This window comes from Ailuropoda melanoleuca, chromosome 5 (genome assembly GCF_002007445.2).
Source record: "Ailuropoda melanoleuca isolate Jingjing chromosome 5, ASM200744v2, whole genome shotgun sequence".
In the NCBI taxonomy this organism is placed as follows: Eukaryota; Metazoa; Chordata; class Mammalia; order Carnivora; family Ursidae; genus Ailuropoda; species Ailuropoda melanoleuca.
The window spans coordinates 119,101,290-119,110,316 of record NC_048222.1 but is presented as its reverse complement, the minus strand read 5'-3'; positions in this window follow the sequence as shown (position 1 = coordinate 119,110,316).

The window sequence follows — 9,027 nt, the reverse complement described above, 5'->3', positions numbered from 1 at the left end:
TAATAGCTTCATAATTAAATATCCAGGGGATGGAGCTAGATATCATGAAGTAAATCCCAGCTCTGCTACTTAGCAGTCAAATGACCTTGGCCAAGGTATGTATCCTTTCTGTGACTTGGTCTCTTCTTCTATAGAATGTGGATAATAATAATACCTAAATCATAGGCTTTTTATAAAAACAGAATGAATTTATATTCATAAACACTTAGAACAGCACCTAGAACATTCTAAATACTAGATAAATGTTAGCTGAGGGGATTTAAAAATGAGTGCTTCTAAAGAGTATAACAATGACAGACATAATATAGTCAAATATAGCAACAGAATATATACTTTTACAGGGAGACTATTCCTTTTGAAGTATTGATTCTGATTTATTATTATTGTTATATTTTTGTCACATGAGTTTAGCAAAAACTCACAACTCATATGTTGAGAATCCTCTGTTTGATTTTTGTTTTGTTTTTAGTGTGGTAGATACTACTGGGGAATTTTCTTGTCTGAACGTATTATTCCTGCCTTTAAATGAATCGAAATAACATAAAGACAAAGCAAACACACAGGAAGTTTTACTATATACTTATATGCTATGTATGTATTATTTATGTATATATGCTATATACTGTTGATTGTTAGAGCAAATACCTTATTTGGCTGTATAATATATTAATAACGTAAATTATAAAAAAATGAATAATACTTGAAAACCTCTCTTACCCAATGTTATGGAAAAGCTTTTTTATAGAAGAATTGTGTTGAATATTTAAAAAAAAAACCTATATGTTCCTCTAGATGATTAAAAAAATATATCTCTGGATTGTTGACCCATATGAGAGCAGTGGGTTTATTTTAGGTATTTTTTGAGGATATTGTACAGGACTACATGCCATATGCTTATTAAGAAAAAAGAAAAAAATAGAGAAATATCTCAAGTTTAGAATGAGACATAGATATTCTGTCCTTGGCACTTGGTTTCTTTCCTTTTCTTTTCTTTTTTTTTTTTTTTTGAAGATTTTATTTATTTATTCTGCCAGAGAGAGAGCACAAGTAGGAGCAGCAGGCAGAGGGAGAAGCAGGCTCCCTGCTAAACAAGGAGCCTGATGAGGGACTCGATCCCAAGACCCTGGGATTCTGACCTGAGCTGAAGACAGACGTTTAACCAACTGAGCCACCCATGTGACCCACATTTTTTTTTCTTAAAAAAGATTTTATTTATTTATTTATTTATTTATTTATTTTAGAGAGACAGAGTGCACGTGCAAGGGGAGGAACAGATGGGAGGGAGGGGAAAGAATCTCAAGCAGACTCCATGCTGAGTGCAGAGCCCAATGCAGGGCTTGATCTCATGACCTTGAGATCATGACCTGCACTGAAACCAAGAATCAGAAGCTTAACTGATTGAGCCACCCAGGCGCCCCTTGGTTTGTGTCTTATAGATGTCCTATAACCGTTAGAGATCAGATTATTTTTACTGATAAGATCTATTTTTTTAAGTTTTTATTTAAATTCCAGTTAGTTAACATACAGTGTAATATTAGTTTCAGGTGTACAATACTGTGATTCACCACTTCCATACACCTGGTGCTCATCCTGACAAGTGCGCTCCGTAATCCCCTTCACCTATCTTAACCATCCTCCCACCAACCTCCCTTCTGGTAACCATCAGCTTGTTATTTACAGTTAACAGTCTGTTTCTTAGTTTGTCTCCCTCTCTGTTTTCCCTTTGCTCCACTGATTTGTTTCTTAATTCCACACTCTCATGTGAGAGGAATTTCTCTGACTTATTTTACTTAGTATAATACTCTCTAGCTCCATCCATGTTGTTGCAAATGTCATGATTTCATTCTTTTCTATGGTTGAGTAGTATTCCAGTATATTATCTACTTTATCTGCTCATCAGTCGGTAGACAGTTGGGCTGTTTCCGTAATTTGGCTACTGCAGATAATCCTGCTGTAAATATCGGAGTACATGTATCCCTTTGAATTAATATTTTTGCGTTTTTTGGGTAAATACCTAGTAGTGCAATTGCTGGGTCATAGGATAGTTCTATTTTAAACTTTTTGAGGAACCTCCCTACTGCTTTCCACAGTGGCAGCACCAATTTGCATGCCCACTGACAGTGCAAGAGGGTTCCCCTTTCTCCACATCCTCGCCTACACCTGTTTTTTCTTGTATTTTATTTTAGCCATTCTGACAGGTGTGAGGTGATATCTCATTGTTGCTTTGATTTGTATTTCCCTGATGATTGATGTTGAGCATCTTTCCATGTGTCTGTTGGCTATCTGTATGTCTTCTTTGGAAAAATGTCTATTCATATCTTCTGCCCATTTCTTAACTGACTGATTTGGTTTTTTGGATGTTGAGTTTGATAAATGCTTTATAGATTTTGGATACTAACCCTTTATCAGTTATATCATTTGCAAAAATCTTCTCCCATTCTGTATAGGTTGCCTTTTAGTTTTGTTGACTGTTTCCTTCACTGTACAGAAGATTTTTAATTTGATGAAGTCCCATAGTTTATTTTTGCTTTTGTTTCCCTTGCCTTCAGAGACATATCTAGAAAGCAATTGCTAAGACTAATGTCAAAGATGTTACTGCCTGTGTTCTCTTCTAGAATTTTTATGGTTTCAGGGCTCACATTTAGTTATTTCATCCATTTTGAATTTATTTTTGTGTACAGTGTAAGAAAGTGGTCCACTTTCATTCTTTTGCATGTTGCTGTCCATTTTTCCCCACGCCATTTATTGAAGAGACTGTCTTCGTTCCATGGGCTATTCTTTCCTGCTTTGTCAAAGATTAATTGACCATATAGTTGTGGGCTCATTTCTCATTTTCTATCCCATTCTATTGATCTATGTATCTATTTTTGTGCCAGTACCATACTGTTTTGATTCTTAGAGCTTTGTAATATAACTTGAAGTCCAGATTTTGATGTCGGAAGCTATGCTTTTCTTTTTCAAGGTTGCTTTGATTTTTGGGGGTCTTTTGTGGTTCCATACAGATTTTAGGATTATTTGTTCTAGGTCTGTGAATAATGTTGTTGGTATTTTGAAAGGGATTGCATTAAATGTGTAGATTGCTTTGGGTAGTATGGACACTTAAACAATATTTGCTCTTCCAATCCATGAGTGTGGAATATTTTCTCATTTCTTTGTGTCATCTTCAATTTCTTTCATCAATGTTTTATAGTTTCCCGAGTAGAGAACTTTTACCTCTTTGGTTAGGTTTCTTCCTAGGTATCTTTTGGTTTGGGGTGCAATTGTAAATCAGATTGCTTCCTTAATTTCTGTTTTTGCTGCTTCATTATTGGTGTGTAGAAATGCAACAGATTCCTGTATGTTGATTTTGCATCCTGTGACTTTACTGAATTCATATATCAGTTCTAGCATTTTTTTGGTGAAGTCTTTCAGGTTTTCTACATAGAGTATCATGTCATCTGCAAATAGCAAAAAATTTGATTTCTTCCTTGCTGATTTGGATGCCTTTTATCTTTTTTTGTTGTCTGATTGCTGAAGCTAAGACTTGAATTGAGACATGAAGACAACATTTTAAGAGGTGACATGGTTTCTCTCTTCTGTGCTAATTCTTTTAAGTTGCAGCTTGCTGTATTACTCACAGAAGGTACATAAAGGTAATGTTAAAAGACGCGTACCTAAAAGAAACTTCTTTAAAATCAAAACATATTAACTTGAAAGAAAGTATGTAAAAAGTTGCAACAATGTTTTTATCAATGTTGAGTGTACTATATTTTATGTCCCAAAATACAAAAGAGGGAACACGAAGTATTGCATCAAAAAAATCTGAGGAGATTGACATGCACAATTCTTTATGGGGAGAGATAGAAGGAGAATGAACTCCTCTAGACTTTCAAGAGTAAAATGAAAAAAATATACTTTTCTAGGTAATTAACTCCTGATATAATTACCAGGAAAGAGATTTACAACTTTTTCTCCAGAAAACTCATTCTCTTATCTTCCCCAAATGAGAAGAAATTCTACATGTTTCAAATATCTTGATACATTTTCATAGCATTTATTTTTTTCCCTCAAAATATTATTCAACCCATTCACAATATCAGCCTAAAAATCACAAACATTTACCAATTTGTCATTCTGGTAAAGTGTATTGCTGATGGTTTAAAGTTAACATTCAGAAATTTTAACAAATAAAACTTGTATTTTTGTGGAGTGTAGAATTCACAAATATTACATATTTCTCTGAACATATGTTTTACTTATTCCAAGTTATTTTTTAAAAATAAAATGAAAAGCATATAACAAAGAAATAATCAACTTCATAAGTTAATTATATTACATAGATATTTCTCTATATATGTATCTATGAACCAGCATCAGGTCTATCATATGTTTTCTTATTGTCACAAATAGTGTATACGTTAAAAACTTTGCCAATATCTTAGGCCAAAAATGGCATCTTATTAAGTTTCCATTTCTACTAACAGTGAAGCATGAATCCTTATCCTGATGCTTACTGGTCCTTTATGTTTCTACATTTAATCGTGCATTCATATTGCTTATCTACTTTTATATTTGTGTTTAAAGGCTTTTTATTTGTAAAAGTGCTGTAGTAAAGCCAAGGATATTAATATCAAAGATTAACCCTTGTAAATAATCATAAATAAAATTTATTAAAATTTTACATATTTTTTCTGTACTATTTGTTTACCATCTATATCAAATTACTCCTAAAACTTAGTGACTTAAAACTGTCCTTTTATTTTTTTCATAATATTGTAAGGCAGGAATTTAAGAAGGGCTTGACTGTGTGTTCACCTCTGATCCACGTGGATTGGCGTGGTACCTGAGGCTGGAGACCCTCTGCAAAGTTGGCTTCTTCACTCACAGCCCTGGCAGAGGCTTTCATTTCTTGGTTGTGATGTTTCCTTCTCCATGGGCTTGGGCTTTTTCATAGCATGGCAGTTTCAGGGTCTTTATTTATGATGACTGACTTTCCCCAGAGCTAACATTTAAAAGCAACTAACCTCGACAGTAACTGGGTCATTCATATATTGCTGGTGGGAACATAAAATATAGCCACTCTGAAAACCAACTTGGCTGCTTTTGTTTTTGTTTTTTTTATAAAACCAAACATGCAATTATCATATGACATAGCACTTGAATTCTTAAGCATTTAACCCAGAGAAATGGAAATTTCTGTTCATATGAAAACCTGTGTAAAAATGTTCATTGTAGCTTTATTCATAATAATCAAATATGGGAAATAACCCAGCCACACTAGTATATCCATACCATAGAATGCTTCAGTCATAAAAAGGAATAAACTATTGAAACATGTCGTAAAACCTAGAAGAAACTTTAGAGAATTATGTTGTGTGAAAAAAGGTGATATCAAAAGGTCCCATAGTATATTATTTCAATATAACATTCTTAGAATGTCAAATTATAGAAACAGAGAACATATTTGTAATTGCCAGAGATTAGCAACAAGAGGAAGAAATAAAGAGGGTGAATGTGGTTGGCATATCACAGTGGTAATGGAACTGTTCTGCATCATGACTATTATACCTTGCAGGTATAATAAAATAACATAGAACAAAAACATACAATGCAAACAAAGGAGTACATGCAATACTGGGGAAAGCTAGATCAGCAGATTGTATCAATGTCAATATCCTTGTTGTGATACCATATTATAAGACATTGCCATTGAAAGAGACTTTTCTGAAAAATCCAAGAGCCCTTAAGAATTATGACAAATCTGCCTGTGCTCTGCAAATGAAATAACAAAGCCTAGATACAACATATCTGTTTATAACATGGTTTATTAAATATTTTAAGCTCACTGTTGAAACCTACTACGCAGAAAAAAAAAAAAGGTTCCTTTCAAAATACAACTGCTCATTGACAATTCATGTTGTCACCCAAGAGGTCTGACAGAGATGGGCAATGAGATTGTTGTTTTCAAGCTTGCTACCACAACCTCCATTGTGGATCAGCAGTCCATGAATCAAGGAATAATTTTGACTTTTGAATCTAATTATTTAAAAAAAATACATTTCCTAAGGTTATAGCTTCCATAGACAGTGATTCCTGTGATGGATCTAGACAAAGTAAATTAAAAACCTTCTGGAAAGTATTCGCCATCCTAGATGCTTAAGAATGTATGTGAATGAAGGGAAAAGGTCAAAATATCAACATTAATGGGAGTTTGGAAGAAGTGGAGTCTAACCTTCATGGATGATTTTTGAGGGGCTCAAGACTTTAGTGGAGGAAGTAACTGCAGATGTGGTGGAAATAGCAAAAGAACTAGAATTAGAAGTAGATGCAAAGATGAGAATGAATTCCCGCAATTTCATGATAAAATTTTAAGAGAATAAAAGTTGTTTCTTATGGATGAGCAAACAAAGTGGTCTCTTGAGGTGGAAACTACTCCTGGAGAAGATGCCCTGAAGATAGTGGAAATGACAATAAAGGACTAGTTTGCACTCGTACTCCATTCTTTTTACCATGTTCTCTATCCCCCATACTGTTTTTCCCCCCTTTACACAGGAGGAAAGGTAGAAGCTGTCTTGTTTGTTCATCTTTTGATCCCAGAATGTAACAAATATGTTCACACTACCCTGTGAAACTTAGATAGATTTGCCTAAAACTGCCTTTTCCAGTAAATTTCAGACTTCCCTGGATTTCAGTAAATTTATAGAGAATCATGTTCCTATGGTATACACTGTGCCTTCAGATCTTTTAATCACATGTTATTTTTTGGGGGTGGCATGGCATCCCAGAGAAAAAGAATTCATCCTTTTCATTAGTGTCAGTTGATACACGGGGAGATAGAGAGTCCCCAGACCATGAGCAACTTCCAATTTAAATAGAAATTTCAAGATGGCAGAGAAAGGATTATAATGTAACAGCTCAAGTATTTTTTCTTAAAATATCTGTTGACTAGTTTGTGAGGTTTTATTATCCCTCTGAATTTCTGAGGCCTTCTTTCTATCTAACTGGTTCTTCACAGATTCTGCTATTTCTTTTCCTTGAGTTTATGCTCCGTTTTAAGAGTAAAGAACAAAATTACTCCTCTGGCCTTATAACTTCCCCCATTTACCCTGTTGCTAACATCTAGATCTTGGGTGGAGGAGGAGCTGTCAGGGGACAAATTCATATTCTATTTCCAACTACTTCAACAATACCCTTCTCATCACAAAAATAAGAAAAAAAGTTAGGAGAAATTCTTTCTTGTTGATAAAATTTTCTCTGCTTTCTTGCAATTATAAGCGTGGTACTACTAGAATTCTAATATATATCTATAGGGATGCAGAGTCAAACGTGAATATTTCCCTCCTCAGCCTCTTTCTGTCTACCACATTATCACTACTCAGAGTTTATTCCTGTTACCATCTTATTATATAGGACTGTTGCATAAATTTTCAGTACACATAAAGGCATTTTGCAAGGTTTTGCTTTAAATATGTATCTTTATATGCATTTGTATTAGCATTTATAATCTCAGCTTTTAACAGGTGCTGAATATTACATCATTTAATGAAACAGAAGTTTGTCATCACCCTGTATACTTCCCCATCCTTGTTCTCTCCATTTTGCTATCTCATTATGTGGCAAAATTCTGGGAATGTCTGGGGGGATTTTCTTTTTTATTTTTATGAGGGAGACATTTAGGTGATGATAGTATGAGATAGATATTGCAGGGTCAGAATGCTTATTATATACACATCAAACGATATCTATGAATATTATTGCTAACCACGAGAGAAAAAACATTGCAATTCCTGATCATTTCTCTGAAATTCTCACTTTACTTCAGAACATTCTACCCTCACCTTGTCACATAAGGCCAGCACTCAAACTTTTGAGTTCCAGACTATTTCCTCATTTCCCCACAAATTGAAAAGAAAATATTTGGATGGAAAGAGGGGTGTAGGAGGCTTAGTCAATTAAGTGTTTTACCCTTGGTTTTGCCTTCGGTCACAATCTCAATGGTCGTGAGCTCATGGGTCATGTGATTGAGCCTGGCGTCAGGCTCCACACTCAGGGGAGTCTGCTTAAATGTTCTCTCCCTCTTCCCCTCCCCCCAATCATGCAAGTGCGCAAATACTAATTCATTGGAACATACCAGAGAACTGTGTATGTGTGTGTCTCTCTGAAATAAATAAATAAATAAATAAAAAAAATAAAAAATATATTTTTTTTTAAAAAAGAAAATATTTGGATGGAAAAAGTAAGGAAATAAACTAGAGAATAAACATTGAGTTCTGCTATGCACTCAACTTTGAACACATTATATTATTCAACCCTTACAACACCCTATAATATAGGTAGATGTGTCTCCAATATATCGCAGGTGGGAAACTGAAAGAGTTTAAGCAACTTCCTCAAAGTCTCTTGTGCTCTTTCTGCTACATTGTACCACTGTCTTCCAAAAGACAAGCAAACATCCCCTTAAAGTTATGAGGTAAAATATACTAAGGTTGTCAGACTGTGTGGCCTTCCATTCTGCTAGCTGAACAACTCATCGTTGACGAGATCATTGGAATGAGCTCTGTAGATAACTTGAAAGGGTGCTAGTCATGAGACAGCCAAGAAATTGACCCTATTAACTTATTCAAAGATACTTCTGATATCTTTTGAGACAGGGAGTGAGGGTTAGTGATGGAATTTTATACCAGGAAGTATCTTATAAAGAAGGCTGTTAATTTTATAGACAGGGAAATTGAGTCTCAGAGGTGTTAAGTGGCATTTGTCTTGTAACAGATAGAGTTTACAGCAAAACTCCCAATTCTTCTGTGATATGTTGATTACTTCCTTTGACTACAGTGTGCTAGTGAACTACAGCATCCACAAATAACTGTGTACTTCATGGGATAAATTCCTTAGAAACAGTGGGCTGCATCAAACAATAGTCGAAGATGGAGCTAAATCAGAATGAATCCCAAGAAGACCAACGAAAGTCGTCAGCCACGCTCTCCAGAGTTTACTGCTGAAGGATTAAACTGAAAGGCCTATCAAATGCAAAGGGCTTTTTTTCAGGTG